General features: G+C 42.3%; 1 long non-coding RNA gene across 8 annotated transcripts; it reads left to right on the top strand.

Moving 5' to 3' along the window:
- Positions 1-1880: 1880 nt before the first annotated feature.
- LOC106610777 (uncharacterized) lies at positions 1881-17634 on the top strand. 8 transcript variants are annotated; one of them, XR_001329978.3, is made up of 6 exons: positions 1881-1985; positions 2887-3133; positions 7921-8042; positions 13315-14470; positions 14675-14770; positions 16920-17634. It is a non-coding gene; the product is annotated as an uncharacterized LOC106610777 (long non-coding RNA). The 8 variants fall into 8 exon arrangements; XR_001329977.3 differs by having other exon boundaries at positions 1881-2267; positions 2887-3011; XR_001329973.3 differs by having other exon boundaries at positions 1881-2267.
- The last annotated feature ends 7085 nt before the right edge of the window (positions 17635-24719 follow it).

Below are 24719 nucleotides of genomic sequence, written 5' to 3'. Positions count from 1 at the left end.
GCTAGATTGAATCCCTGAGCTGACAAGGTAAAAATCTGTTGTTCTACCCCTGAACAAGGCAGTTAACCATTGTAAATAAGAATTTGTTCTTAACTGACTTGCCGAGTTAAATAAAAACACATATAATGTATGTGGAATATTTACAAAAACTGGTTGAATCAATGTTGTTTCCACATCAGTTCCGCAAAATAATTCAATACGATGTTGTTGAATCAATGTGGTAAACTGATTTGCAAAAAGTCATCAACATAAGGGAATTACATATATTTTTTAATCCAACTTTTAAACTAAATCCAATGATCCAGACATTTTTAGTTCCTTTCACATTGAATTCACATAAGTTGACAACCCAACCAATGTAAATCAAAACTAGACGTTGAACTGACATCTGTGCCCAGTGGGAACTCTGCCAACCACTAGCCTATATGCGGTCTCTGTGCAACCAGATAATTGATTGTACTGTGCCAATGGTATACCAGGAATTTTATAGCACTTCTTCCTGTGGTGTTCAATAACCCAATTTTGCACACAATAACAGCATTTGTGTTTGGCATCAATAATTGCATCTGCAAACTGTCAATCCTAACTACTGTGGCCTTTGACTCATCATCATACCTGACAATAGCACATCATACTGTATGTATTTCCAGTATGCCAGCCGCAGCCCAAGTGATGTAACCTAATTCACAGATTCACGGGAATACATCTAGTCTTGCTGCTATTGCTCTTTGGCCACAAATAAATAAATGCACAGTGTACTAGTTGATTATTATTGTCCCAGATAGTCTTGTTGAATACTTGGCTTCTCTCACAGTGTCCTCAACACCCGATCATTACATAACATGTTTACCCAGGTTTCCTCCCAGCTCCTCACAGACAGAGAAACTGACTATTCAAACACGGCTGCCTGCCTCCCTTCCCTAGCTGAACCGAGCTCTCCCTTCAAAGCATGCAAGGCAAGCGGTACCCACTACTAACCACCACCACTGCTTCCACTGAACATAGTCCACACAGACAGATAGCAGCAGCACATTGCATGTCTGCCGGCTGCTCACAGAAGTGTGTGAGAAATGCACTGTGAAAGATACATGTTTTCCATTTCAGAGGTTTACATCTCACCAAAAATTGCAGTTTTTTGCCTAGAAAGTTCCCATCTCTCACTCTTCTCCTCCGGGACAAAGTTGTGCATGTATGCAGCAGCAACCAGAGAGAACAGTGGTGTGTTTGTGTACAAAAGCATGTCAGGTGCACCACAGTGCAAAATCATTCCAATGAGAATCTTTCTAGGAAAGATGCAGGGGGGAATTAATAATTGCAGGTAACTAAAAAGTAATGAATTATCTTTCCTACCAAAATCATCTATCAAAATTCTTAAACAGTGGATATTACATAAGACTGATCAGCCATACAGCAAATGTATTTGGAAGTAAGATGCTGAGACCCACCCAATTCCCAACTGAACACTTAATCTATCACTATGCTAAAATCACTGACTATTCAAACACACTGAAATCCATGTCCTGCCAACGTTGTTAATCCGACACGCTTAGACTTTTCGAATAGGGTATAACTATGACATGAGGGGTAGATTGTCAAAAATGATGTTACCTTCTTCAGAGCTGACATTCTACAGTAGGTAATTCCTCCTCAAATCCCGTTCACATGCTGAGGTTTCCAGCGAAGTTTAGAGGGTGCGCCCATTCCAAACTAGGCTCACTCTGGTCCTGATGCTGAGCCATGGGCACCTACCTAGTTGATATTCACATCGCGGTTTCCATGCGCTGCTTTCAAACCCTTCTTCACATCTGGCTTAGTTTGCGCATGTCAATGGAGTTGATATTACTGGATACGACCAGAGGGGACGCTGTTGATCAGGATATAGGGGGCCACTGTCTGGCAGGGGCACTGATGCAGGCAGTTGAACTTCTATCAGTTTCTAAACCATACCGTCTTTGGTTCCATTCTCGTGTGGATAGCTAAGTGAGGTCTGTGCTCTAGCTTGCTTGTTTTTTTTCTTTCACCGCTGTGCACACACACACACACAATGATATTTGGCTAAAAGATTTCAGTGGTAACGGGGCATGCTTAGTCAATGCAATGATGCAAATGAGTGTCATTCCAGAAGTTCTTAAAAGCTGCAAAACACTCACTATCAGGGTAGATGGCTATGCTAACGAGCTATCTAGCTGGTAGCTTTAGCGTTCATCACAGGTTTGTTTAATGGTGCACTCGAGTTAATTCTAGTGATATGGCACATAGGAAACAAGGTAAGTCCATTTCGCTTCTAACGCCAGACGTAACGTTAAGCTAACATTAGCTAGTTTTACAAGTTTGTACTAGCTAGCTATCCTGCTAGCAAGGCAGCTACTCACCTCGCTCATCTCACTGTCTGTCAAACGCAAGTGCCATCCTGCCCTGTCAATCCCGCGTGTTTTTGTAATACATTCATAGATGTATACATCATTGGATATATTGTATTCCTTTTGTTGTAAGCTTCTGATTTTAATCAAGTGTTTATGCTTACTGTCCGTTTTACTTTAATCTATCAGCTGCTGTTGTGATGATTTCCCCCCCCCCCCATTTGTCCATTAACTACATTTTTATTTGAAGAGAATGGCTTGTACTTGACATGGACAGCAAAGTGAAATAAAAGTTAAAAGATGCTACACATAAGAGTATATATTTTTTTTAACAAAAGAAGCCGCTCCTGAAGAAAGAAATGAATAGGCAAATATCTTAGCCAATCACAACAGTGGCAGTTAAGTAATGTTGTGAAACACTATCATTCCACTATTAGCGCCTGGTATAATATACATTTTCAGACATTACTATGCAACAAAAATATATGTGTAGCACCTTTAAGAATGTTAGTTAACTTTGTTTCAGTATTCCAGTCTAAGGTTCTTCAGAGGCTGTACCTTACCTCCCAGGCCTGCGAAAGAATCCAGCGCTCCATCGCCTGAGACCTCTGAAACAAAAAGTAGGCCTAGAGGAGGAGGCCACTATCACTGGTAAGTAGAGTTTCATATTACAATATACAAGTTATTCTCAAGTTATTCTTCTCTGTCATTCGCAGGAGAAAGAGACGGAGATATTGAGGACGAAGGTCAGGGTGCCTTGTAAGGATCCGGCGGTGAGTGGGTAATTTGCCTTTACCATCGGTCCTGTTAGCCAACGTACAATCATCGGATAATAAAATAGACGAACTACAAGCACGTATATCCTACCAACGGGACATTAAAAACGATAAAATCTTATGTTTCACCGAGTCATGGCTGAATGACGACATGAATAACATACAGCTGGCGGGTTATACACTCTATCGGCAGGATAGAACAGTAGCCTTCTGTAAGACAAGGGGTGACTGTCTATGTATATTTGTAAACAACAGCTGGTGCATGATATCTAAGGATGTCTCAAGGTTTTGCTCGCCTGTGATAGAGTATCTCAAGATAAGCTGTAGACCACACTATTTACCAAGAGAGTTTTCATCTATATTCTTTGTAGCTGTCCATTTACTACCACAAACCGATGCTGGCACTAAGACTGCACTCAATGAGCTGTATACGGCCGTAAGCAAACAGGAAAACGCTCATCCAGAAGTGGCGTTCCTAGTAGCCGAGGACTTTAATGCAGGGAAACTTAAATTAGTTTTACCTAATTTCTGCAGGCATGTTAAATGTGCAACCAGAGGGGAAAACACTCAAGACCACCTTTATTCCACACACAGAGACACATACAAAGCTCTCCCTCGCCCTTCATTTGGCAAATCTGACCATAATTCTATCCTCTTGATTCCTGCTTACAAGAAAAAACTAAAGCAGGAAGCACCAGTGACTCGGTCAATAAAAAAGTGGTCAGATGAAGCAGATGCTAAGCTACAGGACTGTTTTGCTAGCACAGAATGGAATATGTTCCGGGATTCTTCCGATGGCATTGAGAAGTACACCACAACAGTCACTGGCGTCATCAATAAGTGCATTGATGACGTCGTACCCACAGTGTATGTATATACGTACATACTCCAACCAGAAGCCATGGATTACAGACAACATCCGCACTGAGCTAAAGGGTAGAACTGCCGCTATCAAGGAGCAGGATTCTAACCCGGAAGCTTGTAAGAAATCCTGCTATGCCATCCGACAAACCATCACACAGGCAAAGCGTCAATACAGGACTAAGATCGAATCGTACTACACCGGCTCTGACGCTCGTCAGATGTGGCAGGGCTTGCAAACTATTACAGCCGCGAGCTTCCCAATGACATGAGCCTACCAGAAGAGCGAAATTACTTCTATGCTTGCTTCGATGCAAGTAACACTGAAAATTGCATGAGAGCCTCAGCTGTTCCGAACGACTGTGTGATCACGCTCTCCGTAGCGGATGTGAGTGAGCCCTTTAAACAGGTCAACATTCACAAGGCCGCAGGACCAGACGGATTACCAGGACGTGTACTGCGAGCATGCGCTGACCAACTAGCAAGTGTCTTCACTGACATTTTCAACCTCTCCCTATCGGAGTCTGTAATATCAACATGTTTCAAGCAGACCAACATAGTGTTCTTGGGCACAGGGACTAAGGTAACCTGCCTAAATGACTACCGACGCGTAGCATTCACATCTGTAGCCATGAAGTGCTTTGAAAAGCTGGTCATGGCCCACATCAACATCATAATCACATAAAACATATACCAACTCCAATTTGCATACTGCCCCAACAGATCCACAGATGATGCAATCGCTATTGCACTCCACACTGCCCTTTCCCACCTGGACAAAAGGAACACCTATGTGAGAATGCTATTAATTGACTACAGCTCAGCGTTCAACACCATAGTACCCTCAAAGCTCATCACTAAGCCAAGGCCCCTGGGACTAAACACCTGCCCCAGCAACTGGATCCTGTACTTCCTAACGCCCCCCCCCCCCCCCCCCTCCCCCACAGGTGCTAAGGGCAGGTAACAACACATATGCCACGCTGATCCTCAACACGGGGGCCCCTCAGGGGTGCGTGCTCAGTCCCCTGCTGTACTCCATGTTCACTCATGACTACATGGCCAGGCACGACTCCAACACCATTATTAAGTTCGCTGATGGCACAACAGTGGTAGGCCTGATCAACGACGAGACCGCCTATAGGGAGGAGGTCAGAGACCTGGCCGTGTGGTGCCAGGACAACACCCTCTCCCTCAACGTGATCAAGATAAAGGAGATGATTGTGGACTACAGGAATAGGAGCACCAAGCCCGCCCCCATTCTCATTGATGGGGCTGTAGTGGAACAGGTTGAGAGCTTCTAGTTCCTTGGTGACCACATCACCAACAAACTATCATGGTCCAAGAACACCAAGACAGTCGTGAAGTGGGCACGACAACCTATTACCCCTCAGGAGACTGAAAAGATTTGCACGAGTTCTCAGATCCTCAAAAAGTTCTACAGCTGCACCATCAAGAGCTTCCTGACTGGTTGCATCACTGCCTGGTATGGCAACTGCTCGGCCTCCGACCCCAAGGCACTACAGAGGGTAGTGCGTACAGCCCAGTACATCACTGGGGCCAAGCTTTCTGCCATCCAGGACCTCTACACCAGGCTGTGTCAGAGGAAGGCCCTAAAACATTGTCAATGAATACACCCACCCAAGTCAGGTCATACAGTTGAAGTCGGAAGTTTACATACACCTTAGCCAAATACATTTTAACTCAGTTATTCACAATTCCTGACATTTTAATCCGAGTAAAAATTCCCTGTCTTAGGTCAGTTAGGATCACCACTTTATTTGAAGAATGTGAAATGTCAGAATAATAGTAGAGAATTATTTATTTCAGCTTTTATTTCTTTCATCACATTCCCAGTGGGTCAGAAGTTTGCATACACTCAATTAGTATTTGGTAGCATTGCCTTTAAATTGTTTAACTTGGGTCAAATGTTTCTGGTAGCCTTCCACAAAGCTTCCCACAATAAGTTGGGTGAATTTTGGCCCATTCCTCCTGACAGAGCTGGTGTAACTGAGTCAGGTTTGTAGGCCTCCTTGCTCGCACACACTTTTTCAGTTCTGCCCACAAATTTTCTATAGGATTGAGGTCAGGGCTTTGCAATGGCCACTCCAATACCTTGACTTTGTTGTCCTTAAGCCATTTTGCCACAACTTTGGAAGTATGCTTGGGGTCATTGTCCATTTGGAAGACCCATTTGCGACCAAGCTTTAACGTCCTGACTGATGTCTTGATGTTGCTTCAATATATCCACATAATTTTCCTCCCTCATGAAGCAATCTATTTTGTGACGTACACCAGTCCCTCCTGCAGCAAAGCACTCCCACAACATGGTGCTGCCACACCTGTGCTTCACGGTTGTGATGGTGTTCTTCGGCTTGCAAGCCTCCCCCTTTTTCATCCAAACATAACGATGGTCATTATGGCCAAACAGTTATATTTCTTACCAGAGGACATTTCTCCAAAAGTACAATCTTTGTCCCCATGTGCAGTTTCAAACCGTAGTCTGGCTTTTTTTATGGCGGTTTTGGAGCAGTGGCTTCTTCCTTGCTGAGCGGCCTTTCAGGTTATGTCGATGTAGGACTCGTTTTACTGTGGATATAGATACTTTTGTACCTGTTTCCTCCAGCATCTTCACAAGGTCCTTTGCTATTGTTCTGGGATTGATTTGCACTTTTCACACCAAAGTACGTTCATCTCTAGGAGACACAACGTGCCTCCTTCCTGAGCGGTATGATGGCTGCGTGGTCCCATGGTGTTTATACTTGCGTACTGTTGTTTGTACAGATGAACGTGGTACCTTCAGGTGTTTGGACATTTCTCCCAAGGATGAACCAGACTTGTGGAGGTCTACCATTTTTTTTCTGAGGTCTTGTCTGATTTCTTTTGATTTTCCCATGATGTCAAGCAAAGAGGCACTGAGTTTGAAGGTCGGCCTTGAAATACATCCACAGGTACACCTCCAATTGACTCAAATGATGTCAATTAGCCTATCAGAAGCTTCTAAAGCCATGTCATCATTTTCTGGAATTTTCCAAGCGGTTTAAAGGCACAATCATCTTAGTGTATGTAAACTTCTGACCCACTGGAATTATGATACAGTGAAATAATCTGTTTGTAAACAATTGTTGAAAAAATGACTTGTGTCATGCAAAAAGTAGATGTCCAAACCGACTTGCCAAAACTATAGTTTGTGAACAAGAAATTTGTGGAGTGGTTGAAAAACAAGTTTTAATGACTCCAACCTAAGTGTATGTAAACTTCCGATTTCAACTGTAGACTGTTCTCTCTGCTACCACACGGCAAGTAGTACCGGAGCACCAAGTCTATGTCCAAAAGTCTTCTCAACAGCTTCTACCCCCAAGCCATAAGACTCCTGAACAGCTAATCAAATGGCTACCCAGACTATTTGCATCGCCCCCCCCACTCTTTTATGCTGCTGCTTTTCTCTGTTTATTATCTATGTATAGTCACTTTAACTCTACCTACATGTATGTACATATTACCTCAAATCACCTCGACTAACCAGTGCCTCTGTACATTTACTCTGTACCGGTACCCCAAGTATATAGCCTCGCTATTGTTATTTTACTGCTGCTCTTTAATTATTTGTAACTTTTCTTGTTTTTTTACTTATCTATTTTTTACTTAACACATACTTTTCTTAAAACTGCATTGTTGGTTAAGGGCTTGTAAGTAAGCATTTCACTTTAAGGTGTTGTATTCGGCACATGTAATAAATAAAATTGGATTTGAAATAAATATTGTTTCCGAAGCTGAGCAAAGTGAGACATCACCTGCTTTTTATTACTCCCAACTAAGTTGGTGTCACACTCAGGAAGTGATACAGCTACAAACACCTCCAAACCAACTGCCAGTACTCACAGTATAGCTAATGTTCTTTCTTTCTCATTTGCTCTGTGTCTCAGGAGAGAGAGGAATAACACTATCCCCAGCCAGGCTGAGTATACACAGTCCTAGCTCCCCCTGCAGATTACAAGAGAGGGATCTGTCACGCCTTCAGCCAGCATGCATAAATACTGTGGACTTGGTAAGAGGGCTATAATCTTACATTTATGGACTGTCTGTGGGGACAGAGATGCGCCGTAAAGCAAGGGATTTACTATCGAGGCCTCTCCCCGGTTTCCCGGTTCGGCTCAGTGCTCTGTTACTATCACTCTCCTTGATTGTCTTTTCCAGTCCGGTTGTGGGGGAAAAGCAGGAACAAATATTTGTAACCGTGATCTTAGTTGTGAGATGGTTATGCAGTGTACCCCATGCTTTGAGGCACAGGGATCTTTTCGATCTCTGTGCCAAATGGATTAGACCAGCCAGTTAGGGGCTCCCGAGTGGCGCAGCGGTCTAAGGCACTGCATCTCAGTGCTAGAGGCCTCACTACATATCCTGGTTCGATTCCAGGCTGTATCACAACCGGCCGTGATTGGGAGTCCCATAGGGCGGCGCAATTGGCCCAGCGTCGTCCGGGTTAGGGTTTGGCCGGGGTAAGCCGTAATTGTAAATAAGAATTTGTTCTTAAATGACTTGCCTAGTTAAATAAAACAGTTGATGCTGTTGCTCAGTGTGTTCTCGAGGTCAAATGTTATGGTTATTATTACAGACATGGGTTGATTATCTCAGTGTAAATGGCTTATGTGGGCACTCAATTAAACCATTTAGGCGCAACAGTTGACATTGATTTACCATAGAACGTATAAAACAAAATATGTGACCAGTAGACTGCGATGTAACCAAGTACAGTAGATGTGTTTAGTGGAGGTTTCCCTGGCATCACGGAACAGCTGGATAAACAAGCTGCTCTAAGCCGTCCTACCCCAGTCCATTTCACTCACTCACCGTCTGCCTGCTGGAGAGATAGGGGGTTTTGGCTACCTTGCTGAAACTGATGAGATTAGTAGTTGCCATTAGAGAATAGCCTAAGGCACACCTTAATTTGTACACTGAATGGGTTGTACTAGTATTTACACTTTACCAGCTCTCTGCAGCAATTGTGTTAATTAATTGGAAGACATGTTTTTCTAGCAGCTCAAGAATTTATGACATCAAGGCATACTCAATTCAGCTATATTTGCCCGTTACAATGGTTTAGACCGAGTCAGCAATTTAGGCCTATTAATACTCTCTTATTAAAGCCCATCCAAATTCACATAGAAATATGAGTTATAGATCTATCATTCTCATTAAAAGCAAGTCTAAGAACCGGTAGATCGGTTCTATGTGCGCTATTTCTATGCTTCCCGTTAAGTTTTGTTTTTGTGTCTTTCGGTTTTGTACACAAGCTGAAAACACTATTTTTGTTTATTGAAAATATATTTCACAGCAGTTTAGATGGTACAATGATTCTCTTCACTGTATTGCTTGTTTTGTCACAAACTGAAATTTGGCGAACTATTCACATTTTTGTAACCAGGAAATGGCGGAGCGATTTCTGCGTATTGCACCTTTTTAATGCTTGGCCATTCCATTTTTCTGACAAGCAACACTATTTTAGAAGTAGTAGAGGTTAGAAATTACAGAATAGGCCTAATCCTGTAGCAGTACACTTGGAGTAGTAGAGGGGTTTTGAGTGGATGTTTGTGTCTGTGGCTCTGTGCTACAGTACACTTGCAGGTACATTATGCCTACCGCTTTAAATATTTGTTGTTACCATGGAGAAAGCAAAGAGCACCATGACAACCTCATAGCCATGAAAATACGTTTTTTTATGTCTATTTTGAATAATGGCTTAAAGTACTTCCATGTAGAGCAGCTGGGCGTATACGCATGATGCAGTTCTTCTCTATTTTTTTATTAACATCTAAGCAAGGAATGAAGTCATCATGTATATTGCATATTTGAAAAGGCCCGCTTATGGGACAATCTCAATGAATAGTGTATACACCAAAAACAAGTGAAGAGGCATGGGGAGAAGCTCAGCAATACCCAAGTGACTGAATAATCTGACACTGTAAGAGCAATGTCTACTGCTATTTGCCTAGTTAATAGCAACTCAACTCTGGTTTAGATTTACTCATCAGAGAGACCTTGGATGACCTTACTATTCATCCCTCCTGTCAACATTACAATGTTGTTTCTGGATCACTAATAGACTTAGCCTAGCTGACCACTAGAGGGAGCAGTGTGACTCACATTCCTTGGATAACTGCAGTTCACCTGTTTCCCTTTTAAACAGACCTTTTTTTTTTTTTCATGACTAATACTATGCGTGCGTGTAAATGTACCACACATCTGTCTTCATTCTACAGGACAGCCTGTGTCTTTGAACCACGATTGATTGAGCTGGACCTTGCTGCATTAAGCGTCTATTATCGAGCCCATGTCCACTTAGCCCCATAATTTACATATTACCTCCAACAGCAAATCGCTTCCTACAGTGCATTCAGAAAGTATTTAGACCCCTTGACTTTTTCCACATTTTGTTACATTACAGCCTTATTCAAAAAAATTTTTTAAACACAATGCCACATAATGACAAAGTGACAAAGCAAAAACAGGTAGGTATTCTTCTCTGCAGATCCTCTCAAGCTCTGTCAGGTTCAATGGGGAGAGTCACTGCACAACTATTTTCAAGTCTTTCCAGAGATGTTCGAACGGGATCAAGTCCGGGCTCTGGCTAGGCCACTCGAGGACATTCAGAGACTTGTCCCGAAGCCACTCCAAGATGTGTTGGTCATTGTCCTGTTGGAAGGTGAATCTTTGCCCCAGTCTGAGGTCCTGAGCACTCTGGAGCAAGTTTTCATCAAGGATCTCTCTGTACTTTGCTCCGTTCACCTTTCCCACAATCTTGGACTAAACTCCCAGTCCCTGCCACTGAAAAACATCCCCACAGCATGATGCTGCCACCACTATGCTTCACCGTAGGGATGGTGCCAGGTTTCTTCCAGATGTGTAGTTTGGCATTCAGGCCAGAGTTCAATCTTGGTTTCATCATACCAGAGAATCTTGTTTCTCATGGTCTGAGAGTCTTTTTATATGCCTTTTGGCAAACTCCAAGCGGGCTGTCGTGCTTTTTAATGAGGAATGGCTTCCGTCTTGCCACTCTACCGTAACGGCCTGATTGGCGAAGTGATGCAGAGATGGTTGTCCTTCTGGAAGGTTCTCCCATCTCCAAGGAGGAACTCTTGGTCACCTCCCTGACCAAGGCCCTTCTCCCCCGATTGCTATGTTTGGCCAGGTGGCCAGCTCTAGGAAGAGTCTTGGTGGTTCCAAACTTCTTTCATTTAGGAATGATGGAGGCCATTGTTTTGGTACCCTTCCCCAGATCTGTGTCTCGACACAATCCTGTCTCGGAGCTCTACGGACAATTCCTTCGACCTCATGGCTTGTTTTTTTTTCTCTAACACGCACTGTCAACTGTGGGAGCTTATATAGATAGGTGTGTACCTTTCCAAATCATGTCCACGCAATTGAATGTACTATAGGTGGCCTACAATCAAGTTGTAGAAACAGCTCAAGGATGATCAATGAAAACCGGATGCACCTGAGATCAATTTTGAGTCTCATAGCAAAGGGTCTAAATACTTATGTAAATAAGGTATTTAAACATTCTTTAAAAAAATAAATTATTAGCCAACATTTCTTAACCTGTTAACTTTCATTATGGGGTAGATTGATGGAAAAACATTTTTTTGTCAATTTTAGAAAGGCTGTAACAAAACAAAATGTGGAAAAAGTCAAGGGGTTTGAATACTTTCTGAATGCACTGTACATGGTTTTTATGATTAGTAATATGCCGTGAATAATAATTTACCAGCTTGCTATTTGCACAGTTTCTTTTCACAGTTGAAAATTGATAAATAAGTCAAATGTTTTTTAAGATGCTTAAAATGCCACTTTCTCTGTCTCTGCACAGCTGCCCATATGGTAGCTGCTTTCCCTTCAGACCGGTAAGCTATCAACACTCTGCTGAAAGCCTAGAGAAAGAGTGAGTGTGTGTATGTGCGCCGCCCACCTAACAGTGTGTGCATTTACGCTCTGCGGTAGGGGTGCTGGAGACTATAGACTGTGGTTGAGTTGCTGATTTCCAGACAGCCTCTCTACCCACAAGTTACCCTGGGGAAAAAACCTCCACTCTCTGCTGTGTGTGGGCAGGCCCCATCTTTACCACAGGCGATTGGGTCAGATTTGTGCTCTGTGATCCTGGACAGTGGATATCCACCCATCCTGGAGCATCGATCCAGCCCCTCAGCTACAGAGAGGTCTATAGGCAGGGTCATCCAAGGGGTGCTGCTTGGCTGAATATGCTTGCTGAATTAGCTTGATCTGTTACTAAGTAAACAATGTCTTGTGTTAAAAGCAGGGTAGACATGGTGTTGAAGGTGGCTCATTCCAATTGCGATGAAATGGGTACTTTTGATGAATTTGGAACACAGGGACTTACCATAGCACAGTACTACAGCCAAATGGGATTCTTGCCTTAAAGGCCCATGGCAGTCAAAATGTTTTTCCTGTGTTTTGTATCATATTGTACAACAACTGATGAAACTAACATGGTAACAATGTGAAATTTTATTTTATTTACCTTTATTTAACTAGGCAGGTCAGTTAAGAACAAATTCTTATTTTCAATGACAGCCTAGGAACAGTGGGTTAACTGCCTTGTTCAGTGGCAGAACGACAGATTTTTACCTTGTCGGCCTGGGTATTCGATCTTGAAACCTTTCGGTTACTAGTCCAACGCTCTAACCTCTAGGCTACCTGCCGCCAAATCAAGGTTATTTCCTGATAGTTGCTGGTTTAAAATGCAATCTACACAGGACCTTCTAATCAGCAGGTTTGCATGGACGGGAGTTTCTGTTTATCTGCTGACATCACCAAGCGGTAAATTTGTTAATAGATTAATAACAAAGAGTTCCAGACTGCTAGTTTTCAGTTTTCCCCTCCCAACTCAGACCACTCCCCGACAGTCCTAGTTAAATTCTGCTTGAGAAATCTTTTTTTGCTAGAAAGCTATTTTTGTTAATTTAATTCGAAAACTATTACAGTAAGATAGGTATTGATATCAAACGGCTGCATTGGAATCCGCAATATGGGGGAAAAGCACCATAGCCGTTGTTTTTGTTGGCGACGCAAAGCTGGGGAGCGTATTGCATGGTAGTAAAACAAATTGCACTACATATGCAGCTGCATGCAATGATGTCCGATGGGAAAAAACTGTGTTCGTTGTTTGCAGTAACTTTGTTGTTCTAATATCTCAAAAGGACGTGGCAGTTTTACAATTGAGGATTCCAGCTTTAAGGGATTAGACACTAGTTTGTGAAAGTCATGAAAGTTAAAAAGCTCTCACTTTTTCTTGTTCCCTTCAGTTGAGAACACTCATGAGTCCAACAAAGATGAAGAGGTAGAAGGAGACAATGGGGGAAGAAGGAGAAATGGGAACTATAGCTCCAGGAGGTGGGACAGTGGTGGCCCGGGTGGACAGAGCGGGCCAGGTTACAGAATCCAACCCTGGGGACCCCCATGGAGGAAGGAGTCTGGCTCAACAAGAAGAAGAAGAGGAGGAAGCTGAAGAAGAAACATCATAAACAGAAGCTCTTGTATCTAGGTCTGGTGCCCCGTGCTGCAGCTCAAGTTCACCTACGAGAGCGAGGAGGATGGGAGGGGGGGAGGAAGAGATGAGGCAGAGAAGAGCAGCTGAAGTGATAATCTTCCTCAGGACCACACAAGATCTACGTGTCTGATTGTGAGTGTGACATACCAAGGCTGCTAATCAACACAGATACGGTCACATATAGCCTAGGCTGTGTTTCAGTCTTCCTAAGAGCTGACCAAAAGTGCTGAAGCATAGTTCATTTTATAGCTTTCGGATTGGCAGAAAATAAATAATTTGAACAGCACTGTGCAGAGCACACGCAAATGAAAGTGAAAGCACAGCTCATTAATCACTAGCCTATAACAACTTGAGGACCTTGAGAGATTTAGGAATCGAGGTGTAGAGGTGCATTGAGGTGTTTGGGTTTACTTCATCATGCTCAAATGTAATGGACAGGCTCAGTCATCTGGTCTGTCATAATCCCTCCATGACTTGCCTCTGGAGGACTAGACAGACAGTCAGTCCAAAGAATCCCATTGGTTCCAGGGATTAAGGTTTCTCTGTTGGTGAATTACTGCAGAAGGCTAAGAAGGAAGACCTCTGGAAATGTCCACAGTAGTTCAGTTAAAGGGGCTACATGCTCCTGTTCCTTATATGCTCCTCAGTCTAGAGATAGACCAGGGGATTAAACACAGGCCCGTTCAGCAACGGAGCTTATAATGGTTGGTGGAGTAATAGTATACTTAATCCACTACCAAGCAGGTTCATCTGGTAGTGGAGGGTCTTCTGACCAGCCTGTACAATGGAACATTCCTCCCCTGCTGTTTTGGCCCAGCTCCACAGCCTCTAGTCCCTGGTGCAGCAACAGGACACAGCAAGGATGGCAAAGGATCTGCAGGAGCTCCAGAACAGCTCTACCATGTCTACTGGTGAGTAGTCTTATCTGGTTTTACCTCGCCTGGATTAACCTGCGTTTGTCTGAGCTCGCCATTCGCGTACACATGCATACAGTCACCGGTCAGTATCAGCCCTCACCTGTCCTTAAATACCAGACCACACCTGTCTATACTATCACTTACCTATACATGCATGCTCTCACCTATCTAAACACTAACCAGTTTGAAAATCACCAGCGTCTCCTGCCATTCATTCACCTGGAGTTTCACCCAAGAGCTGCCAGGAGACCACACTTTGTACAGGTCTAGGAATTGTGAACGAGATGACCTCAGGTGTGTATTTGGGTCAAATCTGTCTAATAGTATGTTGTCCACCCACACTTTGGTGATGAAATTTCAATTGTGTTATAAAGTACATTTTACCAAGACAAATATGATTTTTCATGTTCAGAATTGTTCAGTGGAACATTTATATTCAAAAAAGTCGGATTTCGTAACCTAATACGTCCGATAATAAGCACCGAGCTCTGTTTACGTACAGTAGTGGTGACGCTTTCTCGCAGTGACTTTTGAGGATTTTACATGTTGTGGTGGTAGTCTGCAAAGTTGTTTACGCGAGTCGGAAAAAGCGAAATTAACATAACGTTTTTTTCTTATAAAAAGCTCGCTGTACGCTCAGTGCTCCGTTGACATTTCAGAGATCTGCTTGTTTTTGTGAAATCTTTTGAAAAATAACAGGAATTTCGAATTTAATATGAAAAGCGTATACTAAAATATCATGTCATGTCTCAAAATCGATATACAGCTTACCTCAATATTGTTTTATGTCCTCTGGATTCCAGAAGAAAGGTGACGAGTTCAACAGTGAGCCTGTCAGTTTGCCTCAATTATCGCACAGCATTCAGCCTAGCTGACATGATGCTATTTTCCTGATATTTGACAACTTTTTTTCCTCTGGCCTCCATTGAATTATTCACCCTAATTTTGGCCATCCTTCAGATGTTGATAGAGACATGAGGTTTGAACCATTGGGGCATCTACACAATTAACATATTATTTTATCCATTGGTCAAAAGATGCGTTTTGATTGGACACCCTACTAATAGTGATGGGAGGGGAAATCGCTAGTTGCATATTGCGATATTATTTTTGGATGATATTATATAGATTTTTATATAGATTTTTTGCGTCACTTAGAGCTAGTCGGCTGTACCTGAGCCAACATGTTTACAGCACTTTTATTTCCATGACTGATCATGGTCTCTCTTGTCTCTCTGCAGCAGACCAATATGTTCGGAACATGAAATCGCAGTATCAAATCGCAATACATATAGAATCGTGAGAATCACAATACATATCGTATTGCCAATATTGTATCGTGAGGTCCCTGGCAATTCCCAGCCCTAATGACTAATAGGATCAGTGGATACTTGGCTGTCCCTGGGGAAGAGTGTACTATTCTGGAGTGTTATATGACTGTCCTGTCCAGGGGATTCAGGGCACGATTGAGCAGGTGGCAATAGTGACGCTCCTCTTTCCATTCTCGTCGCTAAGGCAACGCTGAGGAGGAAAACAGGCTCCAGTCCAAACCAGTGATCAGTTCCAACAATAGACTCACTATAGACTCAAACCACACAGTGTATTCTTGCTGGTCCCTCCACCTGCTCTCCCGATGTGGACACGCTTTGTGTATTTCCCTGAAACTTAATTAGTCATTTAAACGGGAAATAAAGAAGTCTAATAACCATTTAGTCTGTGAAAACAAATCTATTCCCACCTGTGTATTGTGTCGGAGCGGCAAAATATTCCCCAATGTTATTTTTTGCTAAAAGCACATTTCCATTTAACAGAATGTCAATAGGGTACTATAAATGTTTTAGGTGGCAAATGCAAAGTGGGGTATTCATCTAGCTAAACACAAATGGAATTGGCCACCAATGGAATAAAACCAGCTGCTTCTGGCCACCAATGCTTTAGCCCAGTAACCCTGCGGTGTGCTATTGGTTTAGCCTGTTTTAAAGTCCTTCAAGTCTTTTTACAGTTCACTGGAGCGTCTTTTCAGAACTGAGAGAGAGGAGGAATCAATTCACCATAGGGACAGCGCTAAAGAATATCCCACAGCTTATATTTCACTGTTTCACCCAACACCTCTCGCTCAGGGATGACGTCTGCTGCCAGTTTTATTTATTGACTTTCATGCACCGGCTAAATGGAATCTCCTTTAAATTTTTGCCTGAACGGAACAGTCAGATAAAAGCCATAGCCAAGGGGGAAAGGGAAGCTGTTAGGAAACAGTGAGATACTGTAGGTGACAGGAGTACACTGGCAGTACAATGCTGGATTTAGCCTAGGATAATTAGTTTACTTGTTCTCACCACTATGGAACAGCAGTAATGACCTCATTAAATAACTAACGTTTAACCACTCACTATTCCTGATTGCAATCAAACTGTAATGTAGCGTTTGTCTCTTCTCTTTCCAGGTGATGCCACTGCAGTTGTGTCCCTGTTTCAGTACTGGATCACAGACAATCCCGCCCATGCCGAGAGAATGGAAAACAGGCCAACCTACAACATAACCTTCCTAGTCGAGCCAACCAACAACACAGCCTTAGACTTTCCTAGATGTTCAGGGTTTTAAACAACACTGCTGACGGAAAACTTGTCTGACTTAATTCATTGTGAGCCCATGTAACAGAGTTAAGTACATACCGTAAGCTCACTCCACAGCTAGCTTGAAATGTCGCGGATGGAGCCATCCAATCGGTACCTTTTGGGTGGCTCAAACCGTTGGAATGTTGTCAAGGAGGGCGGCCACGTGTGTTTACAAAGCAGAGGTCCCGAGTTTGAGCCGGGTACGAGCCGAATCAGGGGGAAGTGATACCAGACACAATTAATTAACCGTTTAATAGATTTTCCCCACAGAAAAGTGTGGCGAGCGAGCGTATAAAAACATTAAGTGGATAAGGAATAACAGTACTTTACCACATTGTCCTATGCACCTGTGCGGGCTCTAGGTCTAGTGTGAGCTTCAAGAGTTATATTATTCCATGTGAAAACCTACACTATTTTTCTGTTACAATGTTGTTATAACCATGAGAAATGAAACAGACTAAAGTATAGCTTGTGACAGTTTCGTTATTCCTGATAAAAAAAAAACGTCTCTCTGATACACACAACCGTTCAAAAGTTTAGGGTCACTTAGAAATGTCCTTGTTTTTGAAAGAAAAGAGAAGAGAAAAAAAAGTCCATTAAAATAACATCCAATTGATCAGAAATACAGTGTAGACATTGTTATAAATGACTTCTTTTTTTAATGGAATATCTACATAGCCGTACAGAGGCCCATTATCAGCAACCATCACTCCTGTGTTAGCTAATCTTAAATGTATCCTTTTAAAAGGCTAATTGATCATTAGAAAACACTTTTGCAATTATGTTAGCACAGCTGAAAACTGTTGTTCTGATTAAAGAAGCAGTAAAACCGGCCTTTAGACTAGTTGAGTATCTGGAGCATCAGCATCTGTGGGTTTGAGTGTGTGGCATGCTTGAACAGAGGCATTTGTGGTTCTGTGGTCTGGCCCACCATCAGATTGAATGATCAAGATTGACTTGTTGAGAGACACATCATCTTCACTCTAGTTCTCTCCACTGAGGATGCTGAGATTTTCAACTGTATGTCAAAGGTGGCTGGATGGCTAGAAAACCTTGTCCTTGACAGTGACATGAACTTTCCCATCATAGAATGAACTAGATGGAGATGCTGGGATCAACATGACAGATGGTACAAGTCCACTGATGTGGTAATCATGGTCGGCAGCTGCTAGAACTGGCCCACTCACAGGAGCAATGCTTGGATGTCTGCCTCTGTTACGGGTCCCTATAGGCTGGCCAGGTTCTCCGACAGGGATGATTGCCTAATCATCCACACATAACATTTCACTGTCCTGCCACATGCAGGCAAACTGTTTTAATGTAGTTCCAAACTTTTGAGTCTTGATGTCCCTTTATCACCCGAGACTGGACCATGAACTTGACGTCAAACCTTCCTGTGTACTGGAGAGCAGACATGGACCATGGATTCTTGGGTGTAAACTGCAGTCTTAGCCACTGTATTGATGGGATTTTAGTTTTTGGTGGAAGCCGCTTTTCCACTTTGTCACACAAGTCCTCAACTTATATATATTACCTTTTATTTAACTAGACATGTCAGTGAAGAACAAATTCTTATTTTCAATGATGGCCTAGGAACAGTGGGTTAACTGCCTTGTTCAGGGGTAGAACGACAGATTTTTACCTTGTCAGCTCAGGGATTTGATCTTGCAACCTTTCGGTTACTAGTCCAATGCTCAAACCACTGTCGCCCCATGTCTGCAATCGTTGACCTGAGCTGTGTATTCGTTAAAATACTTCTGTACTTCATCCCAAAAGGGCTGAAATGAGGATTGTGGTTTGCCATTCAGCTTCCTTAAAAAGAAGGAACAAGGATACTCTCTCATCAATTAGGCCCTGTCCATCATCGTTTGCTTAACCCTTGTCGTCTGTCAGAAACTGATACATTTCTCTCAGGAAGTAGCTGTTCACTTTGCAGCGTGTGCGTATTTGTTCATGAATGTTTTTTTGCATTGCTCTAGTGTGGAGTATGTTGGTATTTCTTTTCTCAGTGTGGCGATGACAGAAGCTTGCCTGGTCTCATGAACACCATTGCTATGTGAGGATACCTTCCATATGAATGTCAGAGTGCCTAGGTGGTTACCACAGGTATACTTGTATACAGTGAAAGTCAATGGAAGTTTCAAGTTGTCAATCCATTTCCTTCTCCGGAATCTGTCTTCAGGAGCAAAGTCCAGTAGAAAGAGGAGGGTGGTATTGCGGCACTTTCTCCAAAGCTTGTAACAGAGTGCTGGACTTGGGGCTGACCGGTCTACATGATGCCCTCACAGTGTAGCATAAAACATCAGACTGGTGTACGTAGGGAGTGGGCTGTTGGTGACATCTGGTCATTGCTTGATTCACCTTCTCCCAGTGGGATGCAAAAGCTGCTATGGACTCTGTTAGACACACCACATCTTCTCCGAGAACTAATGTGAACAAGGAATACAGGCAGTTTTAGTTGAGAGGTTTAAAACATAAAGCTTACACGTTTTACATTTCCTGAATAAATGGTGACATTTTACAATATCAGACACAGTATGTTTGACATGAATCTACAAGGAGTAGTAGTGTGCCACAAACTTAATTGATATAGAAAAATGACACAATACATTCATTAAAATACCTGTGAAGTGAATCCAGTGTGCCCAGGGCTGGGATATTGAGATAGACAGCTGACTGCAATGAAGCTGAATTTGACTTAGTTTTGGTGTCTTGTGTTGTGTTTCCTGGTACCTGTTGTTGGATCCAAGGCCTTGTGGTAATTGCAGTAATCTGTCTGGTATGGCTAAGCCTCCCTCTTTAAACTTCTCTAGATGGAGGTCCATATACCAGAGTGCTTTTGATAATCGGGTAACGAATGTCCTGGCTATATGGACATGAAAAATAGGAGAAATATTATATTTCATCCTGATTATCAGATTATTAATACACAAATGAACATTGTTCACATAGGATATATAATAGAATGATATATATTCAAAAATGACTGGGAAAAAAGTTATGAATGTATGTATTATCAGTTCATTTATCTACTTAATTGTATAGCCTAACAAGGTATTAACAAATGAAGACAATACAAATATAAAGGCCTTTCATAAACTACCCTTTCTAGGAAAAATATGCCATTATTAATAAAGGGCAATCATTTGAATTGGGTCAAACTAATGGAAAAAGTGCAGTCCAATCTCGTAATTTAATGTGATGTATAGGGTAATAGAGTAGACAAAAAAAATCTAATTCAAGAATGATTGACAATAAATAATTGTAATCAGATTAAAATGTTGATGTATAATAATGAGTTCATTACCTGACTGCATCTCTATAGCCTAGGCGTTAACAAAATATTCATACAAATATGATTAGGCCTCTCATAGACTAGGCCTTGTAGAAAAAGGGTCAATCAAGTTAGGTCTGCCAAATGAATCTAGCATTGGCAAAAATACATGAATCCAACCATAGAGTATTGCCTATCATCACCAAATAAAAAATGTTGTTTTTAACGTGCACAATTAGAAGCATCAAATCTATTGAGCAAGCTTGACTAAGTTCGAGCCCTGTAACTTTGCTCACCACATCCTCCTTTGATTGTCTCGTCTGGCTGCCACGAAAAGCCCCCACCTTGGAGACAGTCGATCACATCATTGTGGAGCTGCTGATCAGCACGAAGTGTGTGCGTGCCACTGGCGATGTACTACGCTGGACATGTTCTCGGCGGCGCATTATCACTTCAAAAGCGTTCCGTCTTGGTGTTATAGGTTGGCCTGCTACTACTGGTAGTACCGGTAAAATGTAAGTTATGAATCGCCATACAACTGAAACACTTTGATTTCATCAATCATTTTGGCTTCAATTTGGTTGTCGAAAATATTTGAGATTCTTCAAAGTAGCCACCCTTTGCCTTGATGACAGCTTTGCACACTTAGCATTCTCTCAACCAGCTTCATGAGGTAGTCACGTGGAATGGATTTCATTTAACAGGTGTGCCTTGTTAAAAGTTAATTTGTAGAATTTCTTTACTTAATGTGTTTGAGCCAATCATTTGTGTTGTGACAAGGTAGGGGTGGTATACAGAAGATATCTGGTAAAAGACCAAGTCCAAATTAGGGCAAGAACAGCTCAAATAAGCAAAGAGAAACGACAGTCTATCATTACTTTAAGACATGAAGGTCAGTCAATCCAGGAAAATTTCAAGAACTTAAAAGTTTCTTCATGTGCTGTCACGCCCTGATCTGTTTTTCACCTGTCCTTGTGCTTGTCTCCACCCCCCTCCAGGTGTCGCCCATCTTCCCCATTATCCCCTGGGTACTTATACCTGCGTTTTCTGTTTGTCTGTTGCCCGTTTGTCAAATCAACCAATGTTTTGTCACAGCGCCTGCTTTTCCCTAGTCTCTTTTTCTCACCCTCCTGGTTTTGACCCTTGCCTGTCCTGACTCTGAGCCTGCCTGCTGTCCCGTACCTTTGCCCCCTACTCAGGATTACCGACCTCTGCCTGACCTGACCCTGAGCTTGCCTGCCGTCCTGTACCTTTGCCACACTACTCTGGATTATTGACCCCTGCCTGCCTTGATCTGTCGTTTGCATGCCCCTGTTGCTGTAATAAACATTGTTACTTCAACACAGTCTGCATTTGGGTCTTACCTGAAACGTGAAAAGTGCAGTCGCAAAAGCCATCAAGCGCTATGATGAAACTGGCTCTCATGAGGAACGCCACAGGAAAGGAAGACCCAGAGTTACCTCTGCTGTAGAGGATACATTCCTTAGAGTTAACTGCACCTCTGATTGCAGCCCAAATTAATGCTTCACAGAGTTCAAGTAACAGACACATCTCAACATCAACTGTTCAGAGGAGACTGCACTTATCACGTGAATCAGGCCTTTATGGTTGAATTGCAGCAAAGAAGGCATTACTAAAGGACACCAATAATAAGAAGAGACTTGCTTGGGCCAAGAAACATGAGCAATGGACATTAGACCGGTGGAAATCTGTCCTTTGGTCTGATGAGTCCAAATTTGAGATTTTTGGTTCCAACCGCCGTGTCTTTGTGAGACGCAGAGTAGGTGAACGGATGATCTCTGCATGTGTGGTTTCCACTGTGAAGCATGGAGGAGGTGTGATGGTGCGGGGGTGCTTTGCTGATGACACTGTCATGATTTATTTAGAATTCAAGGCATTACTTAACCAGCATGGCTGCCACCACATTCTACAGCGATACGTCATCCCATCTGGTTTGCGCTTTGTGGGACTATTTGTTTTTCAACAAAACAATGACCCAACACACCTCCAGGCTATGTAAGGGCTATTTGACCAAGAAGGAGAGTGATGGAGTGCTGAATCAGATGACCTGGCCTCCACAATAACCCGGCCTCAACCCAATTGAGATGGTTTGGGATGAGTTGGACCGCAGAGTGAAGGAAAAGCAGCCAACAAGTGCTCAGCATATGTGGGAACTCCTTCAAGACTCTTAGAAAAGCATTCCTCATGAAGCTGGTTGAGAGAATGCCAAGTTTGTGCAAAGCTGTCATCAAGGCAAAGGGTGGCTACTTTGAAGAATATAACATATATTTTGATTTGTTTAACACTTTTTTGGCTACATGATTCCATGTGTTATTTCATAGTTTTGATGTCTACACTTATTGTACAATGTAGAAAATAGTAAAAATAAAGAAAAACCCTTGAATGAGTATGTGTGTCCAAACTTTTTACTGGTACTGTACATGGAAATGTCTGTATGCGTATTAAAGTGTTTGTTTTGATATATATATTGTATTTATTTGTATTGTCCACCTGATATACAGTATGACATTGCACCCTAATTACTTCCTCAAATTGACAGGCTGTTGGATCATTATACCTTCCATGAGTAAGCATGATAATGCCACTATTGAGTTACTGTTAAAGTTGTTTGATATGATAGCATGGATACCTAATGGGAGTAGCATCACACAGCGTCCTTCCAAATTACCAGAGACGGAAATGCCAAGTCTGGCCCAATTATTGGCTTTGTTGTTTGTTTGTTGATATGACATTTGGACCAACTTGATAGCTTACCAATTACTGTACAGTGTAGTCTTCACAATCCACTTTAAAACAAGGTCAGAACCTACACCTCTTGAACAAGCTAGCTTGGAGACAATTTACTTCACTAATCAAGTCAAGGTGCACATTTATTTGTATTTCTTTATTTCACCTTTATTTAACCAGGTAGGCAAGTTGAGAACAAGTTCTCATTTACAATTGCGACCTGGCCAAGATAAAGCAAAGCAGTTCGACACATACAACAACACAGAGTTACACAGTGGAGTAAAACAAACATACAGTCAATAATACAGTAGAAAAATAAGTCTATATACAATGTGAGCAAATGAGGTGAGATAAGGGAGGTAAAGGCAAAAAAGGCCATGGTGGCAAAGTAAATACAATATAGCAAGTAAACACTGGAATGGTAGATTTGTAGTACATATGACGTTTTTCCTGAACAGGAGAACTCTGAGCCTTAGCAACAGGCTATTGTTGCTGATCAGATCGCATGGTATGGAAAAACTCTGGCCTTAGGGACAAACACACACAATGTTACGGACATTCTGTTGGTGAGTGAACTTAAGTTGATAATCACCTATTGTCACAGAGCCAACAGCTTATCCACTAACATCACAGCATCTGACTTTAGCACTGAGCATTCTAATCTAATAGCATTGGCAGTAGCATGTGTGACGGAGAGGTGGGAGTGAAGGGAATTACTTTGGGTTGTGGTTGCCCAGCATTCAATAGTTAATTTACACTAGATTAAGAGGAATTGATTTCGATCCGGGGCTCAGATGCTGATTTAGAACTGAGTGGCTTTATGAGATCAGGAATAGCTCAGACTGGATCAGTAGCTACCTACCACAGCAGTAGTGAACGATTAACACAAGGGCCACCATCTGTGGCCCCTATTCATAGGAGGATCCACCAGGTTTGTGGTGTCTGGTTCATGCTTATAGTCCCATTCTGGAGTCATTAGCCAGAGGGGACGGTGAGGTCAAACACAACATTGCCATTATGCTGTGATAACAGTTAGTGTTAGCAGCATACCATTAGCACTTTGCCTGGTGGCGCTGCTAAAATTCAGACTTTTATTTCAGTCTGACTTGTCATCTTTCAGGGTGATGTGACATGGATGGGTTATCGTTCCCCCCTCTTAAATACTTTTTGTAAGTTACAAGCAGGGTTCAACTCACAACTAACAATCACTCTAAGATTGGGAAGGGGAGAGTAGCTAACCAACTGGTTTCCTAATGTCTATCCATTTAGTATGCTTGACCATAAATCATTACTCAGTGGTTAAACTTCCTAAGTAAAAAATGATTTAGAGTACCAGTTAAGTAGTTTTCTGGGGGTATCTGTACTTCCCTACATTCCAAAGGAAAATAATATCATTTTTACTCCATACCTTTTCCGTGACACCCAAAAGTACTCGTCACATTTTGAATGATTAGCAGGACAACATTTTTACAATTCACACACACTTATCAAGAGAACATCCCTGGTCGTCCCTACTGCCTCTAATCTGGCGGACTCACTAAACACATGCTTTGTTTGTAAATTATGCGTGTTGGAGTGTGCCCCTGGCTATCCATAAATACAATTG

The sequence above is a fragment of the Salmo salar genome, chromosome 09 (assembly GCF_965601325.2).
Source record: "Salmo salar chromosome 09, fSalSal1, whole genome shotgun sequence".
NCBI lineage: Eukaryota > Metazoa > Chordata > Actinopteri > Salmoniformes > Salmonidae > Salmo > Salmo salar.
Note: the sequence above shows the minus strand (reverse complement) of the source record. Positions and strands in the feature narration are given on the sequence as shown.